Source organism: Pseudopodoces humilis, chromosome 24, assembly GCF_049639895.1.
Source record: "Pseudopodoces humilis isolate 2021_Gansu_Grassland_sample_001 chromosome 24, ASM4963989v1, whole genome shotgun sequence".
NCBI classification, from domain to species: Eukaryota; Metazoa; Chordata; class Aves; order Passeriformes; family Paridae; genus Pseudopodoces; species Pseudopodoces humilis.
The window spans coordinates 7708676-7725360 of NC_142223.1; the positions used below are offsets into that span (position 1 = coordinate 7708676).

The following is a 16685-nucleotide window of genomic DNA, read 5'->3' on the forward strand; positions in this document are numbered from 1 at the left end:
AGGGGGGTTTATGGTGGGCTCACGGAGGTGTCTCATGGAATGATGTTGGGAGCATCTTGTAGGGTCTGGGGGATCACCTGGATGCACTTGGATGCGGAGCATTGCTTAAAGGAGGTGTCAAGGGACAAACCTTTGTGCCAATAAACAGCAGATGAGCCAGCGTGGATTTGCAAGGGGGGACTTTTCTTCTTCCCCCTTTTGATTTCATTTTGGCATTCTCTCCCCCGTCCCCTCAGAAAAAAAAAATGGGGGCTATCAGGATAAAGGAGATAAAATTGAGGGAAGAAACTGCTCCTCCATTATTGTCTGTGTTTAAACTGGGGGGAGTCCCCTTTCACCTGTGATTTTGAGGGTACAGATAGGAGGAAAACCTGCCTTTTTTCCGGGTGTTAGGTATATCAGTCGACAGGGAATCCCTTTGGTCGATTTTAATTGGAAGGGGAAGAATATTGATGCCATATAATGGGTTTGATTTGAGAGTACCTCCCTCATTGTCATCATCCTGCGGTTTAAACTGAGGAGGAAGCCCGGTTGTCTGCCTTTATAAGGGTTTGGATTGTGGTAAAAATCCCCCTTTTCCCGTCATTTGAGGGATTTAATTTGAGGAAAATCCCTCCTTTTCTGCTGTTGTAGGGGATTAAATTGAAGGGTGGAGCACACACTTATCAGCGGCTTTACATCGGGCTGTGCCGCTGCATTTGAGGGCGCTTCTGTCCCCTGGCACCAAACGTCTTGCACGGGAGCACTCCTGGCATTCCCTGGGGAATTGCTGAGGTGCAGCGGGAATTTGGCGGCTGGGCAGCCCCTGGGGAGCGGCAGAGCCGTGCTGAGGCGAGGCGAGCTCTGCCGGGCCGGCAGGCGGGAGCTGCGGTGCGGAGCTGTGTCCGTCCCGGCCGCTCCGCCCGCTCCGGGCGCGGGGCTCGGGCACCGCCGGGGTCCCTTCGGGCCGGTCCCGGTGCCCCTGGGCTAGTTCAATATAGTATATAAATATGAATATAAATTTGATAAAAATAAGCATTAAAAATAGTTAAATAACCATTTAAGGTGAAGGGGATTTTTTTTTTTATTTGGTTACAGGCAGGGCTTTTAAATAAACAATATAGAAATGAAAATATAGAAATCTATTATAAAGATATAAATATAGGGAGATATATATAGACATAAAAAAGAAATAAATACTAGTAACAAACATATACAAGTGGATTAATATTCAGTATGAAAAATATATGGATAGATGTTAATATATTTTAATATCTATTATGCATTATATATGTGTATAATAAATACAGAAGATAAATATGATAGAAATAGATATTAAATATATTTAAATAAATTTTTGGTTTTTATTTGGTTAGAGGCAGGGCTTGCTAAGTTTCGATGGGGGGTTTTTTGGGGCGTTCCTTGTAGGAGAGTTTTTGGAAGGGGGTTGCACGCGTTGTTTCTTGCCTCACTTCTCTGCACGTGCGGGGCCGCGCCCCGCCCAGCCCCGGGCTGAGCTCTTCGGCAGTGCTGCCGCCTTGTGGCCACAGACCGGTACTGCAGCTGTGCTCCGAGCCGGGCCGGGCCGAGTCTAGCGGAACCGGGCGGGGCCGAGGCGAGCCGAAGCGGCCCGGGCCGACCAAGCCGGGCCGAGGCGAAGCGGGCCGAGCCGGGCCGAGGCGAAGCGGCCCAGGCGGACCGGGGCGGGCCGGGCCGGGCCGGGGCGAAGCGGGCCGAGGGGGGCCGGGCGGAGCCGAGGCGAGCCGAAACGAGCCGAAACGGCCCGGGCGGACCGAGCCGGGCCGAGCCAAAGTGGGCCGGGCGGGCCGGGCCGAGCCGAGCCGAGCCGTGCCGAGCCGAGCCGAGCTGTGCCGTGCCGAGCCGGGCCGTGCCGTGCCGAGCCGGGCCGTGCCGGGCCGTGCCGTGCCGAGCCGGGCCGTGCCGAGCCAGGCCAAGCCGAAGCGGGCCGAAGCGGGGCGGGCCAGGCCGAGGCAAGCCGAAGCGGGCCGGGCGGGCCGAACCGAGCCGAACCGGGTCGGCCGGGCCGGGGCGAAGCGGGCCAGCCGGGCCAGGCTGGGGCGAAGCAGGCCGGGCCGAACCGAGCCGAACCGGGCCGGGCAGGCCAGAGCAAAGCGGGCCGGGGGGGCCGGGCCGGGCCTGATGTGCGGAATAAAAGGAACCCTATAACTCGCAGAGTAGTTATAAGAGCAGGAATGAATTTATTCAGCGCTGAGGTGCATGGGGGATATCTCCTCCAAAAAGCATGCACCCCTTTTTGATTGGGTTTCCCCTTTTTATCCTTTACAGACCAGGTTTACACGATACGCCTAATACATATTAATTTTCTAACCCCGCCTGTCTTCCCTTCATATTACAATTAGCCCCGTGCCCCTTTCAGTCCTTTGGTCGCCTTTTTTGGAACTTTAAATCCGTTTCTGCTTCTTCCGGCTTAGGGTTTGAGGAATCTCCTTTATCCTGTGGTGCCTTTGTCTTTGCATCTCGCTTGTGTATTCCAGCTCCTTATCTCATCTTGCACTCTGGCTCTTTTTCCTGTTCTTGTGAATTAGGGTGTCATGGTCTGGTTTTGTCAGACACCCCTTTTAGTTAAGCATTTTTATTTGTTTCAGTCCCCCCTTTTCTAGAAAATTAGTAAATTCTTTTACTTAGCAATACCAATGCCCTTTTATTTTTCAGTCTATTTTTACAGCTTGCTCTCTTCGGTATGTATCCCTCATTGCATTACCATATGCTGCTGCTAGGGAAGTCAGTACTGCTATCCGTTTTAACATCCTCCAGTTCTAAACAAGCATTGCAATTGATAGCACCAGACTTATACCTACTAATGCTAGTATTATAATGATAGGGTGGCAAAGTGTGTTCAAAATCTCAGTTGCAGTTGGTGACCATCTAAAGAATGCATCCCACCAGTGATGATTTGTGCCTTGGTTTACTCTTTGTAATACTTTGCTTATTTCTTTCGTATCATGATAGACAGTAATCAGAGTCTTTTGCCCGTTTTCCTGGATCTCTTTCAGGATTTTTGCCAAATCTTGGTGGTTCATTAGCTGTTTTACTAATGTCAGGTTCATTCCAATGGGTGTAGGTGATAATTTATGGTGTATTGTATAGTTAGATCTTATCAACTGGTGGGATGTAACCGGTGCTGAATATAAAAAATCACACCCTACAATTTTAAGAAAATTACAAATACAAAAGTTAGAATGGTTCTTAATAGGCAAATTTACATTGTTATCATCTATTTCTACAGAAACACACACAGTTCTTAGACATACACAGCCTAGGCCAATATATACAAGCACACTCTTCTGACTAGTATCAGGATGAATCTCGAAGTGGCAGATGCTTTGCTCAGTGTCTAAACATATGTCTTGTGCATCAATTGTGTTAGCCTCACAGATAAACCCTTGTTGTTCCCGGGTAACACAAGATTCCAAATTCACAGTTTGTCACCCCCCATTCATCAACCGGGCCCATGCTCTATGCTCTGAGGGGTAGAGAACTGCCCCTTCATGATTCAGTCCTAATGCAAAAATAGGGTGGATATTGTAAATTGTGGCATTACGTATAGTCAGCACAAAGGCAGTAGCTATTTCGGTGGTAGGGTCATAAGTAAAATTTACCAGAGTCCACCAAGACTGAAGTTTTCTTTCTAAATTATTTGCATTGTCCTAGACAATTTTCCTAATTTCAATTGGAAAAGCACCTTCACTTCCCTCTCTTATTACTGAAGCAACTATTGATTGCATCCATAATTGTGCCTGTATGCAGCTAAGGGCTAATGACACATTATTTTGGGCAATATTTAGTGCTTTTATTATTAGCTTGTGGTCTTGGTCCCCAGCCTCTTTCCACTTTGGTAATATTTTAGAAACTTCTCATTGGTTAGTTCCTAGTTATAATAAAGAGGATTGTAGGGGCTGTTTTAGTTTCATCAAATCACTTGTTGCAGCCGCTAATTTATTCATTAATATTTCTGAATCAATTCCATTTAATACTCTTAACTCTGTTCCTAATGTTCCAGTTAAGTCCCTTCTCATTCTGCCCCTGAAGTGTATCTGCTTTTGTAACCATGTTGCCCAGCCCTCAGATGATGTCTTTAGGAAAGAGGAACAGGCTGGCTGAATCTCAGAGATGTTAGTTTGCATTAGTAATTCAATACGCTTGAGAGACCACTCTGGATTAAATAACAGTTGTTGTTGTCCTGTATTCCGTATTACATATGGACCAACTTCATAAATTTTAGGTTCAATCTTAGGTTTAACTTTAGATGGTGTGGTCTGAGCTTGGGTTACAGTTGATTTGGTCATTGCAATAGGCACGGCTTTCATTCTAAACTTGAATGTTAACCCTTTATCCCCACAACCCCAGAGGCAGACCACATCTACTGTTTGTACTAATGTAAAATTATACCAACAATCCAATTTACTTAAATGGTCACAAACTTCCCAGTGCTTGCCCGTAGGAGAAGCTGAAACACTAATTTGGACTGCCTTTTCATAGCTAGTCCCATTAATCATCCGGCATCCTACCCTGATTACTTCTCCAATAGTCCCTTGAAGGGTCCATAGCCTTTGTTTTTGCCATTCTTGCTTTTTATATATCTGGTTTTCATGCATAACTACGGTTGATAGGTTTAAATTTCTTATATCAGAGTGTTTTCCCATGAATCCAGTGGATTGAATGAAAGCTTGGGACCAAGGCCATTCAGCATTTTTCTGGCTAGAGGTGCTTTCCAATTCTTGAATTACACTTGTGGTTACAAGTAAAACAGACTGACTTTATTGACTAGGTTTTTGCAAGCTAAATCATGGAATGCTCCCAACTGCAATGTATTCATTTTGCTCTAGTAAGTTTTAGTTTCAGTTCATTGTCACCCAGTGTTACTTTCCAAGGGGCTTCTGGAGCTTTCTTCACTCGAGAATGGTGAATCTAGGCGCTCTGTTCCTTGATCTTATCTGCAGTGAAGGTGGTGAGGATCACCTGGAATGGTCCTTCCCACTGTGGTTCTAAAGTTTTTTCTGTAAGAGACTTAACATACACATAATCTCCAGGCTGTATGTCATGCACTGGCCCATCCAGCCCTCTGCTCCGGGTTCCAGCCACATGTTTCTCAATTGTTTTGAGCTGTTTGCCTAGGGCTATCATATAGGCAGTCAGCCTCTCCTCCCCCACTTGGGTAGACAATCCCTTTTGCATACCATATGGTCTCCCATAAAGCATTTCAAAGGGACTTAGTTTTTCTTTGGCTCTGGGCTTGGTTCGGATCCGCATCAATGCCAGTGGGAGAGATTGGGGCCAAGGTAAATTAGCTTCTTGTCCCAGCCTCACAATTTGCTGTTTAATTAAAAGATTCATTTTTTCTACTTGGCCACTTGACGGGGGGCGATAAGGGGTATGGAGCTCCCAATCTATCCCCAGATGTCGACTGGTTTGTTGTACTATTTTTGAGATAAAATGTGGCCCCCTGTCTGAAGATATTGTGGCTGGAACCCCGAAGCGTGGTATTACCTCTTGTAGCAATACCTTGGTTACCTCCCGGGCTTTGGCAGTCCTGGTTGGAAAAGCCTCTGGCCACCCTGAAAAGGTATCTGTTAAAACTAGCAAATATCGATACTCCCCTTTTCTTGGGAGTTCTGAGAAGTCAATTTGCCATTGTTGTCCAGGCCCATGGCCTTTTCCAATTTGACCAAGTTTTGGTTTGGGGGTATTCTTAGGTTTAGTCTGGAGGCAAATGTCACACTGTCGAGTTACTTGAATGACAGTAGAGTATAAATTTCTGGCAGTAATCCTTTCAATTAGATAGCTATACAGGGGATCTATTCTCCAGTGTGTTTTCTGGTGCTCTTCTCTTACTAGTGACCATAACAAATGAGAAGGGATGACTGTTGTCCTTTCTGCGGTAATAGCCCATCTCTCTTGGTTATATTTTCCCCCTTGATCTTGAATTAGTTTTCTATCTTTTCTAGTATATACTGGCTTACTTTCGAGGGAGATCTGTCCATCAGGAATTAAGGCTCTCTCAATTGTTATCTCACCTTTTGCTGCTTCTTTTGCCTCTCTCTCCGCCAGCTTGTTTCTTTCATCCAATTCTGAGCTCACCTTCTGGTGTGCCTTAATGTGCATAATTGCTACCTGCTTAGGTAGCTGGACTGCTTCTAGTAGCTGCAATATCTCTTGCGCATATTTGATGTTTTTCTCTTTTGAGTTTAACAATCCTCTTTCTTTCTAGATGGCCCCATGTGCATGTACAACTCCAAATGCATATCTCGAGTCTGTATAGATGTTTATTTTCTTTCTCTTTGCAATCTCCAGGGCACGGGTTAGAGCGATGATCTCTGCCTTTTGTGCAGAGGTATCCGTTGGCAAGGGTCCAGATTCTATTACCTCTTTGCAGGTGGTAACTGCATACCCGGCGTGTCGCTTTCCACTGATGATGTAGCTGCTCTCATCAGTGAACCAGGTTTCCGCATCATCCAGCGGGGTGTCTTTCAGGTCTGGGCGGCTGGAGTAGGAAGCTTCGATGGTCTCCAGGCAGTCGTGGTGCACCGGCTCCCCTTGATTTCTACTGAGAAAAGAAGCTGGGTTGATAATGTTAGTTACAACTATCTTTACATCATCTTGTTCTACTATGATGGCTTGGTATTTCAGGAACTTTTGTGGGGAAAGCCAGTGCCCGCCCTTTACTTCCAGGACTGCAGACACTGTGTGAGACACCAGTACAGTCATCTTCTGGCCCAGGGTGAATTTGCGTGCTTCTTGAATATTTTGCACCACTGCAGCAACAGCTCTAAGGCATCTTGGCCATCCCTTGGCTGTTGCATCTAGCTGTTTGGAGAAGTAAGCAACTGCTCTTCGGTACGGACCCAAGTCTTGGGCCAGTATTCCCAGGGCAATTCCTCGCTTCTCATGGGAAAACAGGAAGAACGGTTTACTTACATCCGGGAGTCTAAGCGCTGGGGCCGACATTAGGGCATTCTTCAGCTGGTGGAAGGCTTGTGTGGCCTCTTTTGTCCACTGGAGTTCTCTGTTCTCACTTGTAATGAGCGCATGCAGAGGTTTCACAAGCAACCCGTAGCTGTGTATCCGTAGTCTGCACTATCTTGTCATTCTTAAGAATGTTCACAGCTCCTTCACTGTTTGAGGTTTTGGGGTTTGGCATATCGCTTCTTTGCGATCTTGCCCTAGAGTCCACTGTCTAGCACTGATCTCATAACCTAGATAAATTACTTTTGGCTTCACTACTTGGGCCTTTTTCTTTGATACCCTGTATCCCTGAAGTCTTAGAAAGTTTAGCAGGCTTACAGTCCAGGCTATGCATGCCTCTTTTGTCTGGGTGGCTATGAGGACGTCATCTACGTATTGCAATATCTTTCCTTCTTCTGGGGGAGCTTCTCAGGATTCTAGATCCTTGGCAAGTTGCTCTCTAAACAGAGTAGGAGAGTTTTTAAATCCTTGAGGCAATACAGTCCAGGTGAGCTGGGATTTGCGCCCACTTTTGGGGTTCTCCCATTCAAATGCAAAAATTTTCTGGCTGTCCTCATGGATAGGGAGGCAAAAGAAGGCATCTTTCAAGTCTAAAACAGTAAACTAAGTTAGCTCGGGTGTCAGGCACGTTAGTAGAGTGTATGGGTTTGCGACTACAGGATAGAGATCCTCAGTTATTTTGTTAACAGCCCTTAGATCTTGTACTATCCGGTATGACCCATCACGTTTCCGGACTGGCAAAATGGGAGTATTGAACTCAGATGGGCACTCTTTTAACAAGCCTAACTGCAAAAAGTCTTCAATTATGGGACTAATTCCTTCCCTATCTTCTCTTTTCAGGGGATACTGTTTAATTCTAACTGGTTGTCTTCTTTCCTTGAGTTTGATTAATATTGGGAGTGCATTTTTCGCTCTCTCTGGTACATTGGAGGCCCACACTCCAGGAAATACTTGATTTATTATTTCTTCACTAATTTCTCCCTCTGTGTGGACGGCTGTCAACATTAAACTCAATGCCTCTATGTACTGTTCATCATTTACCTCCAGAATAACCTCTCCGTTTTTAAATTTAATAGTTACTTGTAATTGTTCTAATAAGTCTCTACCCAACAGATGTCTCGGGGATCTAGGCAGATATAGGAATTTATGAATACTCCATTGCTTTCCAAGCTCATATTTTAATGGCTTGCAAAAATATGCTTTTTCAGGTTGACCAGTTGCTCTTATTACTGTAGCATAATCCTTCCTCACGGGTGCCAAAGTCTTATTCAAGGCTGAATATGTTGCCCCCGTGTCAACTAGAAATTCCACCTCTTTCTCCCTTTCCCCCAGTTTCAATTTTATAACCAGTGGATCTTCTGGGGTGAGATCTACCGGTCCTCTTCAATCTTCATATGCAATCATTTTCTCTTTTTCTCGGTCTCCCTTTTCCTGGAAGCCACCCTGTCTCCGCTCTGGGCACTGATTTTTCCAGTGACCATATTTCTTACAGATGGCACACTGGTCTCTGCCCAGTCGGGACGGGCCTTGTCTATATGATCTCTGTCCACGTTTTCCTCTCTCTCCTTCACTTACAACAGCTACAAACTTCCTCATTCTTTGTTTATATCTTTCTTCTCGGTTACTAAAAACTCTCCATGCCTCATTTAACAAAGTCTCTAAGTTCCTCCCATCTGCCCCACGAAGCTTTTGGAGTTTACGCCTTATGTCACCTGTAGACTGCCCCAGGAATAAATTAACTAACTGCTGTATCTCTACTTCAGACCCAGGGTCTAGTGATGTGTGACGGCGCATAGCATCTCTTAATTTTTCGAGGAATTCGGATGGTGACTCAGAGGGACCCTGCCTGATTGCATATAAAGTTGACCAATTTATAGTTTTGGGGATGGCTCTTTCCATCCCCTTTGCGATCCACTCCTGATAGCTTTCTAGTTTTTTTAATTCTGCTAATTTGTTTGGATCCCACTGTGGGTTTTGGAGTGGGAAATAATCTTTCACATCCAATTGTTGGGTTTTATAATAATCTTCTGCCAGATCTCCTGCCGTTTTTATAATTAATTGTTTTTCTGTCTCGGTCAGTGCATCCCATAATAATTGCATATCACTCTAGTCTGGATTGGGTTGTTTTATTATATATCGCAGACGTTTAGCTGTGTTAACTGGATCATTGTGGTAATTTTTTGCAACCTTCTCCCATGCCTCCAAATCGATTGTGGAGAAGGGAACCTTAACTAATACCACTCCTCCCTCTGGTGCCACTGCCTCTCGCAGCGGTGCCTGTAATATGTGTGTCTGTTGTCTAGTGCGGTGTGCAATCGGAGGGGTGTCTACATCCCCTGAGTCCACATCCTCATCTTCCTCCCTTTCTGGTCTTATGTGGGGAGGCTTAAGCAAATCGTCTGCCAGATCTTGTTCTTGGGCCACAGTCTGGTAGACCTTATCTGATTTTGTGCATCTTTGCCCTATGCTACATGCTGAACAACACCGTTTAAGCCTCCCCCTCTTAGTCTTATTCTCCTTCTCCAGGGCCAATACCAGAGGGTCAGAGGGAGCCCTGATCCCACAGTCTCTTTGCCATTCGGGGTGATTTTGAAGGGAGAAAAATATATCAGCATATGTTACCTCTGCCCATTTCCTTTCCCTCCTGAGAAAGAGCATGAGTTGCAATAGCGTGTTATAGTCCAAAGTTCCACTAGGTGGCCACTTCCCTCTCTCATCCAATTTATACAGCGGCCACCAGTCCTTACAGAATTTGATTAAATCTTTCTTCTTCTCAGTTCCTCCATGTCCAGCAATATTTTTCCAATGTGCCAGAATACAACCCAGCGGACTTGCTTTAGGGATTTCTTTACTTTGTCCAGTGCCCATTGTTTCCTTTTCTTGTCCTGTCCCGTTTCTACCCAAGCTTTTCCTTACGCACAATTGCAATTAGTGGGCACTCAATGTGACTTTTCACACACAAACTTCAAAGTTTTCACTTTGCACGTGAAGTATATGCCCTGATGGTTATTAGAGCAGCAATACCAGCGTCTACCCGCGGTTAAAACAAATATTAATCACATCACTTCACACTCAAGCATACACTCCTCATTTACATTTGGGTTTGCCCCACACTGACTCCAGTCCCTTCGCTTTTCTCCGGCCGCCTCAGTCGCCCGAGGTCGGAACCGCGGATAGAGCTCCACACTCACTGCGCACCTCTGGTGCGTCTCACTCGCTCATTCACACACCAAACACACTCAGTGACTCAACGTGTCCGGACTTAGCATTCACACAAAACAAGGGTTCGCTTGACTCACCCCCAGAGTCGCTAGCGGGCTGCTCTATCAGCTCAGCAAGAAACCCCCCCTCATAGGCCGCGCTATCGGCCAGGATCGATCCCTTTCCCTCTGTCCCCGGCCCCTCCTGGCCGGGTGCTTGCAAGCCCACAGGGACAGTGCTGTACGACAGACGTCTCTGGTCGCTTTACTAGCAGCCCTTCCCTTAATATTTAATTCATACCTTTATCCGCAGGCCGGCAGGTTGTTGTCTGTCCCCGCGGTGAGCAAACCGAGGTTCGGGGTCCCTCCCGGAAAGTCCTGGGGGCGCACCAGGGAATCCGCTCCTCGGCTGCTCCCGCAGCCAGACAGAGACACTCCTACCTGGCTTGCCAAAATGATGTGCGGAATAAAAGGAACCCTATAACTCGCAGAGTAGTTATAAGAGCAGGTATGAATTTATTCAGCGCTGAGGTGCATGGGGGATATCTCCTCCAAAAAGCATGCACCCCTTTTTGATTGGGTTTCCCCTTTTTATCCTTTACAGACCAGGTTTACACGATACGCCTAATACATATTAATTTTCTAACCCCGCCTGTCTTCCCTTCATATTACAATTAGCCCCGTGCCCCTTTCAGTCCTTTGGTCGCCTTTTTTGGAACTTTAAATCCGTTTCTGCTTCTTCCGGCTTAGGGTTTGAGGAATCTCCTTTATCCTGTGGTGCCTTTGTCTTTGCATCTCGCTTGTGTATTCCAGCTCCTTATCTCATCTTGCACTCTGGCTCTTTTTCCTGTTCTTGTGAATTAGGGTGTCACGGTCTGGTTTTGTCAGACACCCCTTTTAGTTAAGCATTTTTATTTGTTTCAGGCCGAACCGAGCCGAACAGGGCCGGCCGGGCCGGAGCAAAGCGGGCCGGGCCGAACCGAGCCGAACCGGGCCGGCGTGGCCGGAGCAAAGCGGGCCGGGCGGGCCGGTCCGGGGCAAAGCGGACCGGGCCGGGCCGGGCCAGGGCGAAGCGGGCCGGGCCGAACCGAGCCGAACCACGCCGGCCTGGCCGGAGCAAAGCGGGCCGGGCAGACTGGGCCAGCGCGAAGCGGGCCGGGCGGCCGGGCCGAACCGAGCCGAACCGGGCTGGGCGGGCCGGAGCAAAGCGGGCTGGGCCGGGCTGGCAAGAAGCGGGCCGGGCAGTTCAGGCCGAACCGAGCCGAACCGGGCCGGGCAGGCCGGAGCAAAGCGGGCCGGGCCGGGCCGGGGCGAACCGGGCCGGGCGGGCCGGAGCAAAGCGGGCCGGGCGGGCCGGGCCGGGCCGGTGCGAAGCGGTCCGGGCCGAACCGAGCCGAACCGGGCCGGGCGGGCCGGAGCAAAGCAGGCCGGGCCGGGCTGGCGCGAAGCGGGCCGAACTGAGCCGGGCCGGGCCGGGCGGGTCGTGCCGGGGCGAAGCGGGCCGGGCGAGCCGGGCCGGGCCAGGGCTAAGCGGGCCGGGCCGGGGCGAAGCGGGCCGGGCCGGACCGAGCCGGGCCGGACCGAGCCGGGCCGGGGTGAAGCGGGCTGGGCCGTGCAGAACCGAGCTGCGCCGTTCCTCTGTCCTCTCTGCCACCACTCCCTCTTTCTGCCTCTGGCCTGTGCCCGGGGGTTCTGGGGAGGGATTTCTGGGACCTGCCCCCCTTTCTTTTTGCAGCAGAGCTCCATTTTGGGAGGGGTCTATACCTGGACAGAGTTCCAATAAAGCAAGGTGCTGCTGTCCAGGGCAGCTGGAGTTGTTCTGTGCCTTCTTTGGGGGTGAGGAGCAAAGGCTGAGGGGGACGGGGTGGAGACTGGGGGGCTCCCGTGTCCCTTGGGGCACACCGAGGTCCCCGCAAGCGGGAGGCACACGCTGTGCTGGAGGAGCAAGGTGAGCGGGGAATGGGGAGGGCTCGTGCTGGGTACCCTTGCCCAGAGAGGACCCCAAGCTGCCAGGAAATTCCCTGGGAGGGCTGGATGCAAAATCCAAAAACCTGTGGAGTTGTTCTGGTTTTAACGGTAGGTATTGGCAAAGGACAGGAATTGATCTTTGGAATATGATTTTTGGCCCATAGTTGTTTATGAATTGTGTAAGCCATTATATAATCGAGTATATAATTGAGATGTGTCTAGTAGATGTATTACAGTTATATTGTGTGTGTGTGTATATGTGATGATTTCATTATCATACCATTTCACTGAACAGTGAAGTTCATTGGAGTGAAATCTGATTACTTGCATTTTAAAAACTCGCCCCCCCCCAACCCTTTTTGATTTTTTTTCACAGGTATTTTATAGGCATATTTCAACATTTTCCTTCCTAATCCACTAGTAAAGGAAGATGTTGGGATTTGATCCAAAAGATCCAACAACCGATTTTGTGGTGAAACAGAGAAAAACCATGCGCAGCCAACTCACTGGAAAACTGTATGTTAAACGCAGAGAAGCACAAAGTGTTTGATGCTGTTAAAGTTCAAAGTAATAAGAAAAAAAGGTGGGGAATTTACCTGCCTTGGAACCAAGTATGATCCCATCCCGTACTCTCAGCTCCCACTCTCTTTCCAGCGTGGCTGTGACCCAGGCTGGCCATACCGCTCAGTGTCTCTGGACCTCACAGCATTTCTACGTGGCTGCTGCACCCGGGTCCCCAGTACGACCTGCTCTGGCCGCCTTCCCCGAGCGGTCCCACGTGCACCAGGCGGGTGCTACAGACCACAGGGGCCTCTTGGCTGCAGAGCTGGGTGATGGGAGACGGCAAAGCAGTGCCCAGGATGCAGCTGTTCAAACCAGCCTCGCCTCACGGAGCATTTCTTTCTTACCTGTCTATGGTTCTCTCTGTGTGTCTGTGGTCATTTTTAAACTGCAGGGCTGGGAGACCTGGCTATTTCACCGGGAGTGCTCACCCTGGGAGCATCAGTCTCTACCTTGGGAGGAAGCAAGCTGCCACCAGAATAAAAGTGGGGTGGAGCTGCTCCCACTCCAAGGCAAGAGCCTGCAAGGCCCATCCTTTGGGGATTCATCTTTTGTGTGAAGGCACATTGTCTGGCAGAGGAAGAGGTTGGTACCTGGTGGAGCAGGGCCAAGATTCCATTTTCCCCAGGCAGCTCCCTCTGCCTGCTGTAGCGCTGGCCAGGGTGGGAAGAGGAGGGGGAGTGTGTTCAGCACTGCTGCTGGAACGGAGTGGCCGTCTCAGGAGGATCCTGGTTGCTTCAGGGCTTTGCTTTTCCACTGGTTTGTGTCCACAAAGGAAAGGCATGCAGAAGGCAGCACCATCACCCCAGCCCTGTAGTCGGGAGTCCATCAGCTTTCCCCACAGTGAAAGTGGTTAAGGTCTCCTTAACCAAAGGAAAACTCAGCACCACTACAGATGTACAGAACAGCAATTTATCCACCAGGGCCTTCTGACACACTTTGCCCATTATGTGTCCAGAGGACTCCAAGTACTGACTTTACATGTCCACAAGTGTAGCCAAAGCCACACATACAGAGCAACACCAAGTTCTCACGGTGCACCAAGAGAAACAAGGATTTAATAACATTATTTCTTAGACAACTGTTGGGGATGAAGTCAAATGTAAAGAAAAAATGGAAATGTAAAATATGATGGACGTTAGTGCACACAGATACAGAGTTTCTGCTTTTGAGCACTGCAGATGCCTGTGGAGGGAGTGAGTGGGGCGGTGTCTGTAAATAGCAGGGAGGGGTGAGAGTTAAGTGTGCAAAGTGACACGGCCGGGCTCGAGCGGGGACACGGCCTTAAGGAAATAATTCCTTTTTTTGTCACTGTTGCACTGAATTTCATAGGCGTGTGGCTAGATGCCTAATATATTTAAAGCAGGTTTTATTCTTACAGGTGTTTCGCACACTGGAGTGTGTGCCCAGGTTTTGTTTCCAAAAGTGAGGTATAGTGCTGGGTGTTTAATTTGGTATGTTACTTGTTTTGTTGTGTAAATAACTGCAGTGTTGCCCCTGTGCCTGTGTATTGCAGGGGCAGGCGAGCGCTGGTTATAAAGGTGGTGATAATTAGGAATAACCTTTTAAAGCTGGGATAAAAGGTTCGAAATCATTGCTTAGGGTACTGCATAGATGTACCAGAAGTAACTACATCCTGGAAGTGCTGTGTGTGTGAAACTGACTGCACCTACTCATTTTTAGCTCCTTTTTCTGACTCTGCTCCTATTCCAACAGACCCGTCCGAGCCTGGCGTTCGCTAAACGCCTCCGCGTGGTGGGAGATGAGTCTAGGAAGAAATACCTTCAATCCACCGACGAGGCAGAAAGGACTCAGTTCAAGGAATACTGCACACAGATGAAGGTAAAGTCCTTAACAGTCTATTTCTTCCCCATAACAAATAATTCATTAGTGTATTCCTGGCCGTGTGCTGCAGGGCACGTTGGAAGGTACACGTGAGTGACGCTTCCGCTCGTGTCGAGGCAGACACACGCGTTCCTCGTGCACCTTCTCCCTGCCTGACACGAACTTTTGGACAGGAATTGGCTTTGTAACAGACTTGTTTAAAAAGGACTGTTCAAGAATTATTTGCAATAGATATACAATCTTTGCATTTTTTCCAAAATCTAAAATACATACATCGTGTTTCCATGCTTCTGAACTGCAACCTCTGTTTCCTCCCCCTCTCTTGTAAACAAAGGTAAAATATCTGCTGTCTTGTTCTGACAATGAAAAACCATCAAACACATGCATATGTATACATATAGGAAATAACATTTTTCCAGAAATCAAAAACTTATTAAAAAGATGCATAATTAATATTATGCGATATTAAACTTATCTAAATAATCTGTAATATGAATTACTGAATATTCTAAATATATACTCTCATCCCAGAGTTTGCCACAGCTGATAAATCAATGAAAGATTGGAAAATCATGTCCGGATAACAATTTTCCAAGCCCACTGTAAAATCCAGCTGCTATATTAATTCACTAATTGCCAAGTCAAGTTGACCTGAATATTGTTTTGATGCAGAAAACTTCTGGGTTCATTGGTAAATTCTCTATCCAGGTAAAGTCAAGGCTTGGACAGAGCCTAGGCTTTAAACTGGAAAGATGCCTTTTAACTCATTTCTAAAACAAGGTTCTCAATAGTAGCAGCTATGAGATGCTTACAGCACAGCAAACTGTTGAAATGCATTTGTACAAAGCAAATGATCAGAAGCCTTAGGTACCAGACTAATTAAATCATTCAGCAGTCGGTTTAATCTGAAGCCTCTCCCATGGCAGCTGATCATAGGCCAGCCAGCCTATGCAGCAGGGCAGAGCAGCTCCGACCCAAATACACCCAGACACCCGTGACACACAAGACAACAGACAAGGGGACACAACAGGGAGACAAAACTCCGGGCCAGAAGAATGGCCGCAAGGACCGAACAAGATGACGCCGATGAAAGTGACGGCGAGCACATGAGTATGAGACAACCCTGAAGAAAGAAGATGCTGACACGATGACTTATCCTGAGAAGCGCAAGTACGGGTGCCCAAGAATCCTACGGCCACAACTCTCTACCTATCCTTGCATTCGGACAAGTCCTAGCCCGCTACAATGGATCCTTGCGGCGCACGGCTGTGGACACAGCTCAGAACAAGACCTCAAAAGACATCCGATCGGACGCTTAAAAAGAGAGATGGGATTCCAAGGCCTCTGAAAGGTCCCGAGGCACAGCTTCGACAGTGTCAGCGCCAGGCCAAGGAACCCAGAGATCAGAGATGTTAAGAGTGACGCCAGGGTTTCCTCTAACCTCCTGGAAGGACTAAGGCAAGACACATACAACACGAGATGCACAAAAGGCACGACAGACAAGTGACACGACACATCCCCGGACTGCTCTGCCCTGTGCACCTCAGCATTGGGAGCCAAAGTGAGGCTTCTCTCCTTGAGGTGGCCTCAGGAGCCGCTTCTTGGACCTTGCCATGTCCAAAGCAGATTCAAAAATTCCTGGCCACGATTCCCAGCCTGGCACCCCGCTTCCATCCCCCTCTGCAGTTCGCGGCCTTTGACTTAGCTCTCGGATGCCCGGCGGGTTGAAAGTCCACACGGGCTGCCAAGGAAGGCCGCCTCACCGTCTGCCGAGTTCCTGCCATCACTGTGCTGTTGTCTCCTTGTCAGCTACAATAAAGAAAACCAAATATCAATGTGAGAACTTCACAGCACATCTATGAAAACCCAGCACTCACCATCTCCTGGGAATGCCCAGGTCCTGGGGCTGTATGCTTCAGTCCTGCTAGGGTGCTCAGGCTTGCAGAGCCAAACTCTTCAGGGCAGTATTGGTGTGGAACCGAATGACCGCCACCTCGATGAGGGGTTAGAAGCTCCCCAGTTGTGGAGGGACAGGGCGTCCAGGGCAGGCCGGGTCAGGAAACCCTCAGTTATCCCACAGCAGTGGGCAGTACACAAATGCTATCTCTTCTGAAATGGCCCTAGTAC

At 48.3% G+C, this 16685-nt stretch overlaps 2 pseudogenes; both read right to left on the reverse strand.

Moving 5' to 3' along the window:
• Positions 1–2777: 2777 nt before the first annotated feature.
• On the reverse strand, positions 2778–4037 carry LOC148182615 (uncharacterized; annotated as a pseudogene).
• Positions 4038–4929: 892 nt separating this feature from the next.
• Positions 4930–12831, reverse strand: LOC106628568 (uncharacterized; annotated as a pseudogene).
• Positions 12832–16685: the final 3854 nt, after the last annotated feature.